Source organism: Urocitellus parryii, chromosome 9, assembly GCF_045843805.1.
Source record: "Urocitellus parryii isolate mUroPar1 chromosome 9, mUroPar1.hap1, whole genome shotgun sequence".
NCBI lineage: Eukaryota > Metazoa > Chordata > Mammalia > Rodentia > Sciuridae > Urocitellus > Urocitellus parryii.
Genome location: NC_135539.1, coordinates 141,598,729 through 141,620,575, shown reverse-complemented (window position 1 = coordinate 141,620,575; position 21,847 = coordinate 141,598,729). Strand labels below are relative to the sequence as shown.

The following is a 21,847-nucleotide window of genomic DNA, read 5'->3' as shown; positions in this document are numbered from 1 at the left end:
ATACCCATTGCCTCACGTGGCCTCACGACAGCCCCTGAGCTGAGCAGTATTGTCCCTCCCCACAGATGAGCAACTGAGGATCTGAAGAGGTCACGTTGCTTCCCAACACAGCTGTTAAGTGACAGCTCAAGGAGGCTCACCAGGTCCCACTGACTCCAAAGCACGTGCTCTTCCCATTACAACTGGAATGTTTGGAATTCAGATTAAATTTCATCTGGGCCTGAATTAGAGACCTGCTCTGGGCATCTCTCAGAAGCCAAATAAAACAGAGGATAATGAAAACAGCTGATTTGACTCCTAAGGAAGCACAGCACACCTTAGCAGCAAGGATCAGACCCCACTGTTGGACTCAAAGCCGCAGCACCACCAGGAGCTCTCTGCCCATCCGTCCGCTCACAGATGCTGGGGTCACTGAGCCTCAGTCACGAGTGTTCTTTCCTGTGTTCCCTCAAATTTAAAGTGAGCAACTGCAATTTCTCTGGAGGATAAGAGGAGGTTGTACATGAACTAATTTCCCACTCGGGTGTTTGGTGGCCAGTCAGATGGCCGCCTTCTGAGGAAGAGCAGCCCACATGTCTTAGGTGTGCAGAAGGCCGTGAGGTGAGAATGGAGTGAGACCAGGGAGGAGTTGAAGGAAGCCTGTCTCACCTTCTGCTTGGGTCAAGTCCTAGATGCAGTATTGAAAAAAGGGAAAAGATTCTGCTGTTCCCTCCTTTGGGTACAGCAGACACAAGGGCTGCAGTTTGTGGCCGTGCCCTTGATTTGAAAGATGTCTGCCTGAAGATGATCATGCTGCTTATGCTGTGTTCTAGAGTAAGCTGATGATCTGAGTCACTTTAAAGTGAAGCACTGGCAATAGGTCTTCTGTGAATCATTTATTTTAACAATTTTGATAACACCGTACATGCAAAGTACAGTTTGAGAACTTAAGAGATTTCTTCCTCTCATGAAGTTTGCCTTTTGAGCATCACTAAGTTTGAAGCATAAATCATGGATTTGACTAAGATTGATACTAGTCAGAAAGCTGTGCAAAAATGTAGAGGGAGACAGTGAATTATTCTGTGTCACTGGCTTTCCCACTCCACTGAATGCCGGGAGCATCATGTAACTAGATCTAGAAGGCACCACAGACGGTAAGGGTTAAAGGACAAGAACCAAATTCCTGCCCAAAGTTGGTAGAATGTGAAGTTCTGTTTTTAAGGTTTCTGAAAAATCACTCTGCTCTTCAGGAGGCAGCACCAAGGGCTGTCACAAGGAGACAAGCCCGTGGACTTGGCAGCCACATTGTGAAGTGAGAGATGGAGGGTCTGGCTCTGCGCCAAGGAGGCCAAAGCGATCAATATGACATTCTGCAAGCACCAATGGATCCTTTGTCCCAGCGCTCGCACTTCTGGGAGATGTGCCAGAAGATTCACGTGTGCACATGTGTGCACACACAGCAACACGATGATTCAGGAAATTCAGTCATATGGGAAGATCAAAAGCACAGCAGGCAATTCCTGTGACTCTGGCATTGGTCAGCAATCCTTCAATGTCCACATCCAAATATGAAGGCCGCCGAAAGAGTCTGCAGATGGAAGAAAAACAGAAACTTGAAAAAGCCTACCAAGGCAGCTTATTTTTCTCCCCTTGTCCTTCCACCTACCATGAGCTGTCCTGGTGCATTGTCAATCATTCTGTCGCACCCTTTGAAGTATGACTCTGTCCCTGAGTCCCACAGAGTGGGTGCCAGCCTGGCCTGATCTCACCTCTTTGAGCCTTCTGCCCTCCGGCGCACTCACAAGTGTTTGGACATATACTGGTGACTGGAGGGAATACGATCCCAGACCCAAGTGGAGACGGCTACTAGACCACGCCATGTGTCTGGCACTGAACAAGAATGCATTGCCAACTGAAAATCAACCAGGTGACCTCAGTTTTCTTGGGGGAAATAAAAAGAAAGGCCATGTGTTTAATGAGAGAATAATGAAAAGATAACCCCTCTCCACACAAAGATCATTCAGCTGAAAATCGGGCCATATTTGGGGTCAGAAAAAGATGTTTAGTGGGTAGCCTTAGCGGAAGGGCCTCATCAGGCTGTCCTGCTACTGTGGTCTCTACAGATAAATTTTAAGGACATGTGGAGCCAGGGAGGAAGTGAATATTCAATTTAGAACATTTTTAAAAATACATTTAATATCTGCTTCTCTCATCATGTGTGCGGTTTTTACAGGCTTTGTTGTGAATAGCTTCTCATCACATGTTGAAGAGGGAGATCATCATAATTACAACCTTATGTTACACAGAACAGAAAGAAATGACTTGGCAAAGGTCGTGTGGCAACGTGGTGTCCTAGACAGCCAGTGGACTGACGATCTGGACGTGGTTGTGAGCTGTGCACTCCAGCGTGCCTGGCAGGAAGCCGGGCTCAGACTGCCCTGTCACTGCCTGCGCTTCCTCTAGGCACGGGTGCGGGGCATGATCATGGCGTCACCAAGAGGAAGTTGAACGTGAGTGGTAACAACATGAGCAAACTTAATGGAAGACATTTCCAAATTACTGTTACTAATATGAACATAGGAATGGGACGGGGAAGGATGAACTGCCCTTCAGTCCTGGTTTAGCATTGAACGGATGCAAAACCGACCCCTAGCCAACAACCTATCCTTTGCAAAGGTGTTGAGTCAGGTAAGGGTGGGTGCTCTTTCAGGATATCCTCCAGGGACCTACTTCTCAGGGTTCTCTGTGGTCCACATGGCTGTGTGGTGAACCCATACTTAGAACCTAGCATACTGTTTAGCAGCAGGAGTTAGATGTTCAAATAATTTTGGAAATGAAATATGAAATCCATAATTTCTACACAATGAATGAGACATTTTCAGATCTTACCCAAATTTAGAGGTATTTTTTCCCACCAGAATTGAAGAATAACAAACCCATCTCCACCCACAATACAGAAGAGAGTTAAGATTGAAAACTCAGATAAAACAAAAAAGCTGTAGAATCAGTATCTTCCAGAATCTCCTTATGAGTGTAGTTGGATAAAAATAAAAGCAAATCAGAAAAAAATCCTGCATTTACTGTATGAACTTTGAAATATTTAAAAGAGAGAAACCAAGTACTTTCTGTAGTATTACAATTCTGAGGCATGGAAGTACACATTTAAACATAAGGTACAGGACAAGAACTTCACTAGGGTCAGGAAAAGTCTACCAAAGGAAAAACACAACCCAAAGTACATAGGATAGACACATCTCCCCTGGCCAGATCTGAACATGTGTCTTCCCCCGTTCCCCATGAAGAAGGATTAAATGTTAATGTTCTGTGTGTTTTTATGTTTGTTTCTAATATTTAAAAGAATTTATTGCAAAATATTCCAAGCATATAGAAAGTAGTATAGGATCACCGGTTGTGTTTCAGCACCTTACGATTTTGTTTTGTGTTAGACCTAATTCTTTGTCAGAAAGAAGACAGAGCAGGAACATGGAAGCCTGCAAAGGAGATTCTCCTCCCCCACAACTGAATTTCCTCCCCTTTCTGCACAGTGTAACCTGAAATGATGTGGGTTTGTTTGATTGTTTGTTTTTGGTACTGGGGACTGAACCCAGGGGTGCTTTACCACTAAGCCACATTCTCCAGCCCTTTTATGTTTTATTTTGAGACAGGTCTCATTAAGTTGCTGAGGCTGGCCTCTAACCCCAAATCACAGGGATTATAGACGGGCACCACCACATTATTTTCATGTTTTATTATATGTGAAAGTATCCAAATCATTATGTAGTAATTGTTTGTTCATTTTAAAACTCTGCCTAAATGGTTCATTTTTACATTCTTTTTTATTTGTTTTTAGCCTTGCGCAGTTTCCAACAGTTAGCCACGTTGGGTTATATTATCTAGTTTAATCATTGTAAACACTGAAATTATCTTGTATGTGTGTTTGGAGGCAGGTAATACCTTTAAAATTGGTGCACTACTATTATTTTTAGTCTTTGTTGTACATTTTATTTTACTGTTTTATTTTGAATTTCCTTGATTATAGTGAGATTCATTTTCTTTTCTGTGATTTTCCTGATCATGTTCTTTGCCCATTTTTCCTCTGGGTTGTTTGACTTCCTGAAATTAATTTGAAGGAGTTTTTTTTTTTTTTTTTACATATTCTAGATACCAATTCTTTGACAATTATTTGCCTTGCAAATAACTTCTTTTTAGCTCATCTGTGTCTTAATTTCTGGACTGCTGTATGTAAAGGCAAGCCCCAGCTCTATTTCTTGAATCAGCCCTATTCTCCATATACAGGTGAAGAGCAAAAAAGCAGTACAGCACCTTCACTTGGCCTTTCCTATCAACCCTATTCCCGTTTGTGCTGACACACATTGCTTCTGATCCATGGCTCCATTTCCTTTCTTTAGCTTCACATATGATCTTTTGTTTGACATTTGAACTTAAATGCTATATATATATATATATATATATTTACATTCTGTGCTTCTTAAAAATGTTGTCAAGCACTCAATCTGTGTCATCTCTGCTGTTTCCCTCTGTGTACAGATTTTTGAGATCTTAAGTAGCTCTACGACTACTTATTCCCATGCTCTACGACTGTGGTAAACCAGGTCCCGCGGTCTAGCATGGAGCTTCCTATCAAATGCTCAGGGATCCTCCCTGATTTTCCTTTGGTTGTACATCTGTATCTTAAACCATCATGCTCATATGTTCTATTGCTTCTTTAGCATCTGTTTCCTTACTCTCCATCAGCCTACAAGAGTTTAAGCTTCATAAGAACAAGAACTCTCTTTTTTCACCATGGCATTCTTGATATTTTTTGAATGAATGAACAAATTCAGATAATATGCTTTTTGCATAATATCTGATCTTTGGAAATCTAACTCTAGCACAAGTCTTTCCAGTTGAAGTTCAATCCCATCCTTGTACCATAATACACAGTGAGTCAACCTTAGTTAATCATTTTTGTTCTTATTTCATTCTCATAAAACCCTGATAAGTTTACTAAACACATTCTTTGTTGAGCTTCCATGAATAGGTTGATTCTACATCCCCTTTTGATTCAGGTGAGTTTGTGATGCTCCCTGGCCCTGAGGTTAGGCGCTGCAGTTTCCACCTTGTTTGTTGGAACACTTGCTCATGGTGTCTGAACCATCATGTAAGAAGTTCAGCTATCCTGAGGCCACCATGCTGTGAGGAAACCCAAGCCGTATGCAGAGGTCACATGGTCAAGGTAGGAGCTCTAGGTGACAGCCCCAGCTGAGTCCTGCCTTTGATTTATCTTAGACCAATTGCCAGACATGTAAGGAGTCTCAAATGATTATGACCCTCAGCTGTCAAGTCTTACCCAGCCACTTAAGTGTCTTCAGCTGAGGCCACATATGCAGCAGAGCAGAGACAGGCCATATTTTCTGTGCTTTGCTGAAAGTCAAAATATACTTGGACAAGAGGCATGCCACACGGATGCTGAAGGCCAAAATTCTGCTATTTAGAGTGGACAAACTGAATCAACCATATCTTTAATTAAGAATTATATCCAAGTTGATGATTATTGGGATTTACTACGAATGAAAATTCAACCCAATATGTCAACTATCCAAAGAAGAAATATTGCTTTCAATACTTTTTGGCTATTATCACATGTTAGGAGAAATAGGAAGAAACATTTTTAAATAGAAGACTCTAGCAGATATGTTTTGATGATTTCCTATTTGAACAAATTATTGTGGAAGTATACTTCATCAAGTTGCCCAACATAACAAGACCCTTTGGCCCAATAGCATCTGGGAGCTTATATAATGAAGACCCAAGACCTCATTAAAATGCAAGGGCCTATTGTTGATCAACATCAGAATACCTGGTGAAGACTCTTAATATAGAAATGATGAAGAGGCAGTACAAATGAACCAATGTCCAGGGCATATTCATGCTTGTCCCTAAGTCCTCCTCTAACACCAGTGGGACACTATCAGCCCATGCTATAAATACCTCTTAGAGGCATTTTGTCCTATTAGTTGTTCTCTTTGAAACTCTCTTCTCCTTGGGAATCTGTGATTCCTGCCAACTATCTAGCTTCATATTCTGCTCTGTGGGTAGACATGTGTACCTTGATGGCCTATGGATGCCCTAGCATTTCTGAAAATTGAATTTAATTTTAGACAGTAAGCTATATGAGAACTTTGTCTGATTTATTCAACATTGTCTATCCACACTTAATAGATTGCCTAATGCAAGAAGGCAGTCACAGAAGAATAGATGAGTGAATGAATAGATGAGTGAATGAATAGATGAGTGGATAAAGTAATTTCAAAACCATCTCCCTCCCAGCAGCACTCCGTGTTTTAGGAATGGAGTCGACATCTCCATTTCCCCAAGTCAGGACCCTCAGTGACCTCTTAGACCTTCTTCTATGAGCCCCAACACACTCAGTTGTTCATTGGTCTGTCTGTTCTACTTTTGGACTGTCTATCCCTTTTCTCCATTGCCATGACCACTGCCCTAGTTTATCACCACCTCCTTTGTCTTGAACATAGCTATCAGAGGGGTCAACACGAGCTGTCTACATCACATCCTACCCAGCACTGCCAGCGAGCTGCAGGACCTAAGATGAGTAGCTTAATCACACTGGCCTTGCTGTGAGTTGTGGTGCTTCAATGCATTGTCCTAGGTAAATGGTTTAGAACAGAGGCTTGGTGATAGTGACCATTGATATCACTCAGTGCTTCTATTTTCAGAGCCCACTATTCTTCAGTGAATCCACTTTGCCCATAGGTAAACAGAAGCAAGTCCAGTTGCCAGGCATGCAAGGCCTTTCCCATCTGATGGCTCACTGGTCCCGAGTCATTTCCCACTCTTCTCCTTCTGAATTCTAGTGATGCTGAATCGCTTTGCATTCTCTGTACCTGCCATGCTTCTTTGTATAGTCGCATACACTGTTGTCATCTCTTTGCAAACTCCTCTTACCGTTTAGATCTCAGCTGTATCACTGTGTTCTCTGCCGAACCTTTCCTGACACCTCTACATGAGGCCAGGTGCTTCCTTGGAAGTGTCCCTTAACTTTGTGCCTATGCCACTTACAGCAGCTGCTTCAAGTGCTGTCATCTTCCTGTATTATTAATTGTTAAGGTAGCATTTCTCTATATTAATGAAATTGTATACTCATTTTAGAAGTAGTAGTTATTCTTGTCTGGCATATAGTATGTTATGTTTAATAATTATTTGTTGAATAAATAAGTCATGCTGTCATTAAATGGTTAGGAATGACCTATATTATTGATAGGTGAATAATATTTTGAACAAAGGAAGACTTTGCCATCACTATTCATGACTCTGCTGACAGTCTGTCTAGTGATTTAAGTATGTACATAAAACTTTTCTTTTGAATAGTCTCTATGTTTTGTTATATAGTTTACCTTCATATATTGTATCTATAATAGGAATATAGGTAGGATTCAAATTTCTGACAGATCACTTTCCTTATTTCTGAAGAATTTCTTCTAACATTTTTTTTGCAAAGCAGATCTGCTGACTGCAAATTTCCCCAATTTTTGTCTGAGAAAATTTTTATTTCTTTTTACTTTTGAAGGATAATCTCATACCATTTTTAAAAACTAGATTAATAGGAGGAATGTCAAGAAAGTAGAGGAAGGCAATCGGGGAGGGAGGAGGGAGATAAGGGGACATACTGGGGATTGAAATGGAGCCATTTATGAGTATGAAAAAATGAACCCCATAACTATGTAAAACTGCAATGTACCAATAAAACATAAACTAAAAAAAGAATTCTAAAATGGTTTTTTCCCCCCAACCATTAAATACACTTCACTCTTCTCTTAGTAATGGTTTCTGGGAAGTCCAGTGTAATTCTTACTTTTGCTCTTCTTTAGGTAGAATTTTTCCCCTCTGGTTTCTTTCAAGATTTCTTCTGTATCTTTGATTTTCTCCAGTTTGAATATTATATGCGCTGGTCTACATTTTGGTTTTGATCTTTCTTGATATTCTCTGCACTTTCTGGATCTTTCGTTTGGTGTCTATCATTAATTAATGAGCATATTCTTGAGCTGAGAGTTTCACAAGTACTTTTCAAGCTTTTCCCCCTTAGGTGAGTGAGAAATCCTCAATCACGATTTCCTCAAATATTTCTTCTGTCCCTTCTTCTACGATTCCATTATGTACTTGCTGTACATGTTGTAGTAGGTCCATGGTTTTTGGATATTCTGTTGTCTTTTTCATTCCTTTTTATCTATGTATTTTAGAAGTTCTACTGACATTTCTTCAAATTCACAGATTATTTCTTCAGTTGTGCTCATTTTTTTTTGAAGAGCCAGTCATAGGAATCCTCCACTCTTGCTAGTGTTTTTGATTTCTAGTATATCCTTTTGATTCTTAATATCCACACCTACACCTAAATCACCTATCTATCCTTGCATGTTATCCACTGAAAAAGCATTAAAGATCTTTCTCCGTTACAGATTCTTGCATATTAGTCATAGTTGTTTTAAATTTTCAGTCTAATAAGTTCAACATCCCTGATGAGAGTCTGGTTTTGATGCTTGCTCTGTCTCTTCAAACTGTGTTTTCTGACCTTTAGTATACTTTACAACTTTTTGTTGAGATCAAAACATAATATACTGAATAATGAAACATAGGTAAATAGGTATCTTGTGAAATTTTTATGTTCCTCAGACTTGAAGTTAGGCTGTGCTTCATGTTTGATGTATCTGTAGATATTAGGGGTCAAAATTTCCTTTGGTATCCTCGTATCTGTTCTCTCTGTTGTCTTTTTGTTTCCCTAGAGGTATCTTCTTAGATAGAGTCTGAGACCTGTGATTCTGTGGGTTGTATTCCCTAGTTGTCCTCTGCGGACTGTACTGATGCCATGGTAAGGTGTGGGGAGAAAGGAACTTTCCTATGGTCCTGTTGTTAGGTCTGGGGGGTTTAATGAGCATGTTCTTGAGCTGTAAGTTTCCCAAGTACTTTTCAAGCTTTTCCGCCTTAGGTGAGTGAGAAATGCTAGAGGGAACTGGAGTCGGATATTTCCCTTCTCCCAGGTCAGTTAGGTTTTGGTAAAAACCCCAGCTGTTTAGACTCAGGTAAATGATTTCTCTGAGAACAGGCCCTGTTGATGCTCTGGGTGAATTTAAATGGCAACTTTTATCCTTTCCTGCTGGAAACAGAAGAGTTTTATCAGATTTTCCCCTACCCTGCTAGGGCTCTTGGAGGTAAACTTACTAAAGCATAGGTGCTCCCCCAAGACTGGGCCCCTCTGGGGTTTTTAACTCCCAAACTTGTCCACAGAGATCCTCAGCAATCTGTCAGTCATAGTGTAAAACTTCCTGTGTTGGTACCGGTTCTTGTAGAAGTTGATTCCTGCACTTTGGCTCTGCTAACTTGTGATTCTCTGTCATCCCTGCCTCTCCAATTTGGGGCAGTGGTTTTCCACATGACCCCAATTTTCTGATGGATACAAGAAGAATTGCTGATTTTCACTTTGTTCATCTTTTTTTCCTTGTTTTCAGGATAAGATTGACATTGTTCAAGTTCCCTACATGCTGAGCTAGAAACCAGAAATCTAGTTTGTGATATCAAAAATTATAAACCATGCTCATGTAGTTGCTAATAGTTTGTTCTCTAAGATAATAGTGACCATTTATTTGTCCAACTGTGCCTAAATGACATGGTTGCGGAGAGATGGGTAAATAATATCCCAGTGTCATCTATAATCTGTGTTGAGTGTTGGTACCACTGTGTCAGATAAGTATTGACTTTTAGCAGCATTACTTATATTCATCGTGATGTGAGAACAGAAATTCTGAAATCAGTAGCTGCTTAAAAGTCTAAAAGAATTCTTATTCTGGTAAGCTAAATTCCACAGGATGACTTTTTTTCCTGGTAAATGATGGGGCAGCTCAGGAATGGCTGCCTTTTGTGAGAGAGGAAAAGTGTGGAAGAAAGTGATCCAAAGAAAGCTGAAGTCCTTCCTTAAAAAAAAATATTTTTGATAAATACATCTTTCATGAGGCAACTACAACACAGACCAAGGCATACAGTTCTCTGGAGAGCAACTACAATTTTTCAATATATGTTTTTTCTTTTTTAACCACAAATCCTGATGTTTGAATAGAATAGAGTGCTTTCTATTGGGTTGTCTTTGCTAATGCTCCAACAAGGACATCACCAATATACAAACTCCATACAAATTATATACAAAGCAGTGAGGCACTGGGAAATCCCCGAGGTGCCAGAGTCTGAAATGAAGTGTGGTTTTGCTCATGCTGTTATCAGAAAACAACAATAGCTGTGGATCATTTTAATGAGCTCAGATTGTACTGAGTTTTTTCTACCCAGCAAGGTAAGGAAGAAGTTTCGATTGGATGTGTCTTCGTGGATGTTATGAACTCTGGTGTTGCCTGTCAGTCAGTGCATGAAGGTGTAACTGGTTGGAGACCACTTGAACCTCAATCTTTTTCTTTTTCTGTATTTTTTACCTTCTCCATATTCAAGATTTCTAGTCCTTCTCTCATTACCTCAGAAATACAATACAGGATAGGGAAATTAGCAAAAATAGACCAAAGTTCTGCCTAGTGTTTCCTAAAAGCCCAAATTTAGGAGAATTCATTGGTTATGGAGTTTGCTGAGGAGGTAGAAAGAACATTTGACAATATGGACACAATGGAAATGATTTCCATTATATTGCTGTCCCCTTGAGCTAGGGGAATGGAAAGAGAAGTCAGAGATCTGTGAACTCTTGGAACGGAAGAGACCTACATCCTGCTTCTCAGGGGCTACAAGAATGTTCTGGAACCTGCAAGAGGAAATGGCTGAGCAGTCCTCAGCAGGGAGCCTCAGCAAGAAAGGATTCTATGCTACGCACATGACAGGAGCAGGAGGAACCTGTTGGTACTGAAAAGGCCTTGTGCACATCAGACTTTCCAAAGGTCAGGAATGTGGCAGAAAGAGCCAAGTCAAGATGCCCATCCCCCACCCTCACCCTATGGAAGAGCCGAGAACTTTGGTGTGACAGGATGGAGAAGTTCAGAACAACTGAAGCCTATGGTTTTCATCTTGTGAGCCAGAGGTCTTAAAATTAAATGGATTTGGTGGTGGCTGTGGGGTTTACAACATTTCTTTTATAGGAAATTTATATATATTTTCATTTTTATTGGATCCTTATGCTCTTCTTTAAAACCAAAGATAAAACAAACCTATCATTCAAATTATTTGAGAGAATGTGTATCTAAGTCTCTTTTAACAGAAATTGTCATCTTCAGGAAATTAATAGACATAGAACATGGAAATCTTCAGCATCTTATACTTTTTTGCTGCAAAACCTACTGTAGATTAGACCCCCATCTAATGAACTGAGTATAAAACTGCAGAAACCCAAGGGAACAAGGAAAATAATGACAAATAAGGAGCTCAGAGGAATACTATGACCCCTAAGACACCTAAGTCCTTCTGTTGGGCCTTTTTGACTCCTACGAATTCAGAATGTTTCCAACGAGGATTTCAGTTTGCCATAGACTTCAACTATACCATGCAGCTGTGACCCTTCACTTAGTAGGTCCACATGCTAATATGAATCAAATAGCAAGGCAGAGCATCCATCATGGGTGCCTTTGAGGGTAATTTTATAGCATAGCCAAGACAACAGCTTTCATTCTGTCCACAGGACGATAGAGATTGCTTGTGAATTTTTTCAGTTTCATTTTATTTATTTTTAACTGACAAGAAAGAATATATATTTATGGTGTGCAACATGTTATATATATGTGAGTATATGTGTATATATACACATACACGTACACACACACACACAGTGGAATGACTAAATCAAGCTAAGTTAAATTATGTGAATTACTTCACATACTTTTTTTTTTTAGTGGTGTGAACTTAAAATCTATTCTCAGCAATTTTCAAATCTACATTATATTTTTCTTATAGTCACCATGGTGATAGCTACCATGAACTTAATTCACTGAAATCTTGTGTCCTTCAACCAACAAATTCCAGATCTTTCCACTGCCCTAGTCTCCAGTAGTAGCCTTCCACTAGGTATATACCATATGTTTTTATCCACCCATCAATGATAGACACTTAGTTTGATTGCATGTCATAGCTATTGTGAATAATGCTATAAATAGCAGGAGAATGCAAATAACTCTTTGACATACTGATCTCACATACTTGGAATATATACCTGGGAGGGAGTTACATGATAGTTATACTTTTAACTTTTTCAAGAGCCTCTATACTATTTTCCCTAATATGCGCACTGCCCCCAATCTATATAAGTGTTCTAATTTCTCCAGTTTCACTGGGCTGACATCAAGGCCAAGGAAGGACATTTCCAATCAGGGGTGGTGAGCAGAGATTAGGTCAATGCAGTTTTTTTAATGAAATATAAATGAATTGTTAATATGAAAATTTGGAGCCCTTATTTCACACCCAGAAGAAACAAACACGGCGCACCTGCTTCTGTAATCCTTACATAAGTGAAGGAAGAGCTGTGACTTAGACTGTTTTGTGGTTTCTTTGGCCTCTGTCTGCCCCCAAAGAAAACAAACACACACACACACAGCTGTTAAAGCACTTGCTTTCTGCTCCAGAGAAGGTTAAGTATGGAATAGAATCCTTGGGTGCCCTCAGACATTGCCTAATAACTAAAAAGTGGCAAACACAGCAGGTCTCTGGGTTCCCAGCAAGGAGGCAATAGTTCATTAAGAAAGCATCTTGCAGGCTGGGGCTGTGGCTGAGTGGTAGAGCACTCATCTACCACCTGTGAGGCCCTGGGTTTGATCCTCAGCACCACCTAAAGATAAATAAATAAAGGTATTGTGCCCAACTACAATATATTATTCTGTAAAAGAAATAAAGAATCTTGCACCTGCAGTGATGGCTGTTCTGTGCTCATCTGTGTGTCAGAGGTTGTCCTTGCATGACTGTGTGAGTGTGATGCCGTGGAGAAAGAAAGCACGACGCTATCCTAAATCCCAGTTTTCCAAGGCTTGGTCCCATCAAGACCAAGAGTGTCTCCAGCTGAGAGGTGGAGAGCAGAGATTAGGTCAGTGGCTTTTTAAAAAAAAATGAAACAAACCAAAGATTTGGGGATTACAAATCATGCAAAATTTAAATCCCTCCAAAGGGTCATACACCTGCAGTACAGTATGGCATTTGGCTGAGGTAAGAGAAGTCAATGAATTTTAACCGTTGCTAACTCTTAGAGTTATTTATTCTCTCCTTTGCAAATTATTAAATTATTATTAGTAGTAGTATTCAATTCTGTAAATTCTGTTTTTATACATCTGCTCCTTTGTGTTCCTTAGCTTTTGTGATGGTTTGGATGTGAGGTGTCCCCAAAGCTCTTGTGCAAGACAATGCAAGAAGGTTCAGAGGAAAAACGATTGTGTTATGACAGCTTGACCCAACTGTGAACTAATCCCAACGGGATTAACTGGGTGGTAACTGGAGGCCTGTAGGTGTGATTGGGGAGTGGGATGGGGGGCGTGCCTTTGGAGTGTGTATTTTGTATCTGGTTAGAGGGGTCTCTGCTTCCTGATCCTTACAGGAGCTGCTGCCCTGTACCATACTCTTCTCCATGATGTTCAGCCCCACCTGGAGCCCCGAGGAATGGAGCCAGCTGTCTATGGACTCAGATCTCTGAAATCATGAGCCCCTAAATAAACTCTTCCTTCTCGATAGTTGTTCTGGGCAGGTCTTTCAGTCACAGCAGTGAAAACAGCTAAGACAGCTTTGGTTTCCAGCTACTCCTAGGGAGTCGATTGTCATTTTTCCTGGTTCATTGGTAAGGCATTTAAAACCATATTGAAAGCATTAGATTTGTCTGGGAACAGCTTTGGTTACATTTGAAGGTGAGATATTGTGTGTGTTTGCTTGCACAATATAGGTGTATTTGGTACTGTTTATTATTACTACTTTGTGAAGTATTATCATTATATTCTTCACTCTTATCTTTTTTGGCAAACATAAAACATTATGAAGGTGAAATATTTTTGTTTTCTGTTCTGTTTTCTGTCCTGTCCTGTTATTTTCCCCTTTCCTTCTATAAAGGCAAGCACTATCATGAATTTGGTATTAACCTGGCAATTCTGTGTTTTTAAACTTTTACAAGTCCACAAACCCAGGAACAATATTCAGTATTGCCTTGTGTTTTTAAATCACCATACAAATGTTACCATACTGATATATACTTGTGCACATTTTATTCAATGCTATTTTTAAAAACTATGCTATTAGTCCTACAGATCAATCAGTGTAGAGATGTACAAATATTGACGTAGAGCAATCATTTACTTTTAGCTGCTGTACAGTATTCTATCTTATGACTAAAACAGTTATTTAAATTGTGTACTTATTAATAGTTCTGCTGCCCTGTTTTTCTGTCTTTAGTTATGATTTTGGTTTAAATATGTCATACATTGGTATTACAATGCTGGATTTTTTCCTTTAAATCTTTTCTGACTAACTATGGATAATGAGCTTGATCTGTGTGTAATACTGTGGGTGCTGATATGCTTAGCTTAATGTTTTATATTAACTATGTACCCTCACATTTTCTTATTTTCTTCTTTCTATTGATTTTATTGTATTTTCTCAACTTTTTATTTTCCCCTGGTGGATTTGAAATTATATGTTCTATTTATATTCTTTTGGTGGTTAACCTCAAATTTGTAACATACAACTTAATTTAACTAAATTTAAGAAAGTCTAAAATTAACCATTTTCTTTATCTTCCTCACAAAGGCCTTAGAATTATTTCACTCCATGCTTTTATTTTCCATGTTATTTTGTCTAGATTTTGGTCAAATTTGATTTTTAAAAAAGCCATTTTAGCAATTGCTTTTATAATTCCTTATAAAAAATTACAAACATCACAAATGAATAAGCTACCTTGAAGAAAAGTCATTGAATACACAAATGGAAATTTTTTTTTATGTTCAACAATGATAATAAATTAATCTTAAAGAGAGTAAATATATTCAAAGTATTAAAAAATAAAAGAAATAATAGAAGACATTAGGGAAAAACAGGAGAGTATGAAAAAGTCAATTAATGTTGATAGTCAATAAAATAAAATGATTACATAGATGGGTGGAACAGCAGACCAGATCTTGCTAAAGAAATAGCAAATAAATTGGAAAATAGATCTGAGGAAGTCATTCAAAATACAACAAAGAGATGTTAGAAGATATGAAGGATGATGCACTCACCAATTCCAATACATTTATAAATGGAGAATTTTATCATGCTTTTATTTCATCATTTGAGATTAACATGTAATTTTTCCCTTTCATTCCAAAGTGGTGAATCACATTGGCTGATTTTTGAATATTTAATCAACCTTGCATTCCTAAAATAAACTCAACTAGAATGTTAAGTATTAGGCTTTGTATAATTTTATTAGATTTGCTAGTATTTTGTTTAGAAGTTTCATGTTTCTATTTGTAAAAATTAGCCTGCAACTTTTGTGTGATTTCATTTTTTTGTAATGTCTCCTTTTGATACTGTTGTAAAGATTATATTGGTCTCATAAAATAAGTTGAGAAGCATTTCCTCTTTCTTTATTCTTCCTCAGAGTTTTTATAATGTTACTATTATTTTTTAAATCATTGGAATTATTGACCCTTACTGCCATCTGAGCTTGAGGGTCTTTTGTGGGGAAAATTACACATTCAATTTCTTGAAAAGATATATGTTTTAATTATTTGTGTCAATTTTGATAATTTTTATGTGCACATTTCTTCTGAATTTTCAAATTCATTAGAATAAAATCATTGATGATCCTCTCTAAGGATTTATTTGAGGACTGGGGCAATGAGAGAGCACTTGCCTTTGAGGAGCAAGGCCCTGGAGGGAGGGAGGGAGGGAGCAAGCAAGGGGGAAAGAGTTACGGATAATCTACAGGTTGATATCAATGTTCCCTTGTTGCCCAATATCAGTAATTTATTCTTCTCTTATTCTTTCTCAGACTCTCTAAGAATTTATTGCTTCTCTTGGTCTATTTGAAGTACCTACTTTTAGTTTCACAAATGTTCTCCATTATACCTTTTTCCCCTACAATATTAATTTTCAACTCTTCCCTTTATTGTTTTCTTTCTTCCATTTTCTTAGTGTTCAATCTGCAGAATTTTGAGATTTTTTGAAATGGATATTTGGATCACAGTTTTTTAGTCCTTTTCTCCTACTATATCTCAAGACTATAAAATCCTCATTAAGTACTCACTTAACTGCATTCTGTAAGTTGAATATATGGGATTTTCACTGTCATGTGGTTCACAATGTTTCTGATTTACATCTTAATTTCTTCGTTGACCAATGGTTAATGGAACTGAACAGCTTAATTTCCAGGCATTCGTTTTTTTAATTAATGCTTAGCTTAATTCCATTTGAATTCTAGCTTAATGACTTAATTGACTAGTGTCAATACTTTAGAAACTTGTTTATGACTCAGCCTATGGTCATTAATATTGTGGGTAAGTTCACCTATGAGTTTGGAAGAACATACAATCTGCCACTATTGACTTCAGTGTTCTGTGTTTGTCAGGTGGGTCAAATGTTTTCCAGGTATCGATCTTTTTTTTAATATTTTTTTTTTTAGTTGTCAATGGACCTTTATTTTATTTATTTGTATGTGGTGCTGAGAATCAAACCCAGTGCCTCATACATGCTAGGCAAGTGCTCTACCACTGAGCCACAACCCCAGCCCCGAGATATCCATCTTTTTAACAAATTTCTGTTTTTCTTTTCTTGCCTGATATGGAGATAGGCATATTAAATATCCTTTATGATTGTATATTTTTCCTCTTGGTTTATCCAATTTCTGAGGTTTATTTTTGGAAGCCTCATTGATAGATACAAAGTTAAAATATATCTCCCTATAACATTGATTTTATTGTCCTTACTAAATATCCTTCTTCATCTCTAACATGCTTCTTATTTTTAAGCCTATGTTATGGGATGCTAATGTCTTTTTGCTACTGCTTGCATGAAGTGTTCTTTTCATTTATTTGCTTTCCACTTCTCTTTGACTCTCCTAGCAGCCTATAGTGGCACAGCACTTAAGGCTTTTGAATTGGTATAGTCAGACTATTTGTTTTTAATAAAATTATTACTATATAGTCCTGTGTGGCTTAAGCACAGGGATGTCTTTTGAGATGTGCAACATTAGGTGATTCATCATTGTGCAAACATCCAGGCACGTACTTACACAGATCTAGATGGCAGGGGTAGATCACTTGATGTGGGCTTGTGATGCGATCAAGATGAGCTGTGTGAGGCAGTGTGTTTAGCACAGCATACCATCTTACAGTAAGCTTTTTTATTGTTTATAAGTAGGCATATACTCCAAGAAACAATGAAAAGCGCGCGACATGTTAGATATGAAAACCAGTATGGTAGTAACAATTAGTAAGTATATGTACTGTACATAATCATGTTGTACTTTTATAAAGTGGGCAGTGAGTTCGTTTGCAGTGAGTTCGTTTACAGTGAGTTTGTGTGTGCTGGGGGAGGCAGTTCCTGTGCTGTCCTGCAGAGTGGGCAGTGGATTCGTAAAATACAAAGGCACGTGCCACACAAGAGAGGTATATAGTGACTTAGAGCATAGAAGTAGTAGGTTTGTGATCTACAGAATATTTAAAATAATATATTATTTCATTTTTTAAAAAAATCAAGTTTCTCAACTCTATTATTTAAATCTTTGTTTGAGGTGATAAATAGCAAGATAAAAATAGTAGGAAAAGATAATGGAGGTAATGAGAGTACAAAGGGTCTTGAAGGCAACCTAGCCTTTTACACTTAGTGACATATGCACTATCTCAGTGCCTCCCTCTGAGGCAGACAAGAAAAAAAGTCTCCAAAATTTTGTTACTATTATTTATTGTGTGGCAACACTTGATAAAAGACAGATGGAAGTATATTTAACAGAAGAAAAACAGGAAAAAAGGAGGGTAAAAATATGTACTTAACCTAACAGGTATAATTAGAAAAGCAACTACAACCAGCCTGGCTGCTTACTCATGAGCTAGCATTTTAGGACAAGTGGAGAACAGGGAGAGGAAGGGAGGGGTCTGCTTAGAAAATTAGAGATTTGTGGCAGGATTTGGGGGAGGAAAGCAGGTAGAGAAGTAGTCTGTGCTGGGCTCCAGATTTATGGGAGCAATAAGCCAAGGAAGGTTATCCAGAGTGGCTCACCCACTGGATACGCCACAAATAAGCAGTAAAGTCAGCCCAAGACCGCACAGGGTTCAACCAGCCAAACCTACTCAGGCCTAAAGCATTTTATAATTGTCTTGTAAGATCCTACCTTACTTCTGCCGAGCCTATAAACAGAGATCCAGGGTCCAAAACTTGGGAATCTTGAGGTTTATTTTTGGAAGCCTCATTAATAGATACATACAAAGTTAAAATATATCTCCCTATAACATTGATTTTACTGTCCTTACTAAATATCCTTCTTCATCTCTAACATGTCAGCCTGGGATCTCTACTCAGATGTCTTCTATAGGGCCAAGAATCTAGAGAGCATGCAGATTCTTTAATTCTCAGAGTAAGACACAAAAATCCCACCAGGAATAAACTCTCTTCCTGCAGGGGATTGAGGGATCAGAAATTGTTTCCCTGTGGCTTTATGTGCTGCTGCTTGCCTAGAACCATTCCCAGTTTTAAGCCTCTCAGTTACCTGCATATGCCCATCCTTAAAGGATTTTCCTAAAATCCTTTCCAGAACTATTAAGAGTTGAGCCACATATTCTTCTAGTCCAAAAGAACCTATAACCTGGACCACCTGAGTGTGAGGGAAAGAACAGAGGAAGGGAACTAACAGCTGTTGAGTACTGACTAGGATGAAGCACTTCCCTTTATTTTCCTTTTTAATCCTCCCAACAGCCATTTGTGGCACATTTGAATTAACCTGGTGAGTAAGGCTTGGTTTCCTCTGGGCAGAGAAGGTATGGTACCTACACTCAGACTTCTTCTGAGGGCATTTGGCAACATCCTTTTACCACTAATTGATGTGTGCTTATATAACATAAGCATACCTAATGTCATACTTCTATACTCACGTGTAGTATGGTTGATTCACCTGCTCCAGTATTACTTAATCTTCAGTTCCAATTTCGTAAGCACTTGTTGATCATTTTGTTGCAGGGGCAGTGTGATAGCTAGACCAAAATAGATAGACCCCAGTGATTAGCTGGATAAGCTGGAGGTGGTGTTAAGAGGGAGGAATTTGGGATAATTCCCTGGTTTTCTACTAAGAATGAGGAGGAGAGTGGGGAGAAGATGGTTTGTCAGTTTGGGGGGTTAAGTTTAAGTTGGTTTAATAAATGTGCATATCCAGCAAGAAGGTAGCTGTCTTAATTTTAAAGGATTGCTATATGCTAAACACTGGGTTAAATGGACTGCATGCACTTTCACTTGATTTGCATAAATATATGTTGTTGGTTTCAGGATTAGTCTTATTTGAATGAGTAAATTGAGAGTGGTAACTTTTCCATTTTGTCCAAAGCAACAGAGTAAATAGGTAATCAACCCTTGGACTTAAAATTTAGACATGTTGACAACAAGCATTAGTTAACCCATGAAAATGTATGAGATCTTCTAAAAAGACAACTTATTTATTGTGATGGACAGTAAGGATGACAGAACTCTGGAGAAGATTAGTAGTTAAAGGGGGAAAATCTACTCTAGGCAGGCCAAAAGGCAGTGGTTCAAGAAATAAGGGCATAAGGTACAGGAGGAGAATTTTGAAAAGAGAGTGCTTGACACTGTCCATTACAGCAGAGGTGTTTAGTGGAATAATGCCTAAGGAATACTTACTACATTGCCAATATACAGCCACTGGGGCCTTTAGCTAAAGCTGTCACAATGGTGTTTGCAAAGCCAGTGTCCAGTGGTTAGAGGAGCAGATGGGTGCAGTGAAACTGCATTAGGTTCCAATTGAATTAACTGGGCTTACCATACTGTGATAGAACTCGCTCCTTGGAAATGTGATTATTCCTGTTTGCTTTCAGTATTGAAAAAAAAATTCAAAATAATGTGATATGGCTATTGGATGGAGTTGGGCATGGGTGGAAAACATTTGGCCATGCATATAGGAAGAATGTTTCTAAAATGTCACTTATGATTACAAGAGCCAGAATTGGAAGGGCAAAGGAGCAGTCGGGCCTAAAGTCTCCTCTTCAAAAACATTTAAAAAATGGGCACCTGCAGAATCCATCTTGCGTTTCACTCTTTCCTGTTTCATTGTTAATGAATATTTACTAGATTCTTAACCATGAGCAAGAGAGGGTTTCCACCCACAGCATGTTTGTATTGGGGAGAAACCGTCTTTTTTGTGTGTCATGTAACCTGTGGCCTGTCATATGTGATTACCTGTCAGCTTATTAACATGTCAGGGAGTGCAGCTCCTGGCTTCTAGTTAGAAGAGAAGCAGAGGGTGGGGGCATTCTGTTAGCCAGATGAGGCAGCCTTCTGCCAGCTTCTAGTGCCAGGGAAGCCCTGGACAGTAATCAGTACCAAACCTCTGGGTAGGACCACCCAAGGCACAAGGCTGTGAATCGAACCTCCTGGCAACTTCTTCCTAGTCCCAGCTTCACTCCCACTTACCTGGAGAGGAATTCCCAAATGGGAATCATTCTAAAGGGGGGGCGGGACCAGAAGGAATGGTTGGAAAGCCACTCTCAGAAGCTGGAAGGGTCCTGAGGAAGAGGGTTCTGGTTAGTTACATCATCCAGGGCTTCAAACTTTAATAAATATTGATTGATGGGTGGAAGTCAAAGCTAAATCTGAAGGAAGGCCTACACATGTTCAAAGATTTTAAGCTAGAAATGTTTTCCTTCCAACTATTCCTAAGAGGAAGTTACATAGGGAAAGCAAAGGAGTGATTAAGGAACTACAGGGGCAGCAGCAGGCCACTTTTCTCTAGGGCCTTCTAAGTTCCCAGACCAGGCCTGCTGCCTGCTTGGGAGATGAGCCTGTGCTGTCAGACAGTTTCTCCTCTCTGGACATCTTTCTGCCATATGTTCCTTCTCGAATTCTGGAGGCACTTGGCTCTCTTGGGTAACTGCAACCTGAGCCTGGAGAACTTTGGTCCACCCCTCTAAGGAGCACTGACTAAAGCCTGGAAGTAGAAAGGATAGGCGCAGTGACCTTTGGGCTTTGGAAGGAATCTCCCCAGCCTGCAGCTGGGAGTGCTGGGAAGAGTGACAGCCCGGCGCCATTCTGTAAATGCATTTGATGCACCTTTGGTTCCTTACTGGGTAAATGTACTGTTTTGAATTTCCCTGTAGAATTGTCCTGATAGTTTTAAATTACAATCCAGAATCTCAACAAGTTTTAAATGTTGTGTGTAAACATAATTAGTGCAGATCCAATACATTTTTAATTGTTCATAGGAAAAAGAAAAGAAACCACACACTCAAAGATCTCACCCCCAAAAAACAGGTGGGGGGACAGTTTTGAGGGTGCTGCTTGCCTTGAGAATTTGCTTCCTAGCGGATGTGTCCAATGCAGCCCACAGGGCTGCCGGACTCCGAGTGCTGGGTGATTGGGGACAGGAGGACACTGCAGCTTAGACCCTATAGCTGAGAAGTATGGGGGTAGTCCGCAAGGAGAAGCCTCTTGAGTGGTGAAGGGTCTCTTGAAACTTTTGAGTTCCGGCAACCTTCATGGCATGCCCAGAAAACACCCAGTGTTGGGAGGGGACCCTGACGCCTGACTTTCCTTCCTGGGTGGCTGCAAACCTGTCCCTTTCCCTGAGCACGCTAAGACTCTGCCCTTGAATTCCAACTCAGAGCGCTGGGAGTACATTCTGTGCCCCCATAGTCTTCAAAAGCCACACCCT

General features: G+C 39.4%; 1 long non-coding RNA gene across 1 annotated transcript; it reads right to left on the bottom strand.

Moving 5' to 3' along the window:
- Positions 1 to 1,177: 1,177 nt before the first annotated feature.
- On the bottom strand, positions 1,178 to 20,688 carry LOC113194221 (uncharacterized). The gene is made up of 3 exons (XR_003302253.1): positions 20,611 to 20,688; positions 19,065 to 19,163; positions 1,178 to 1,567 (listed from the first exon to the last, which is right to left on the bottom strand). It is a non-coding gene; the product is annotated as an uncharacterized LOC113194221 (long non-coding RNA).
- Between the last annotated feature and the right edge of the window lie 1,159 nt (positions 20,689 to 21,847).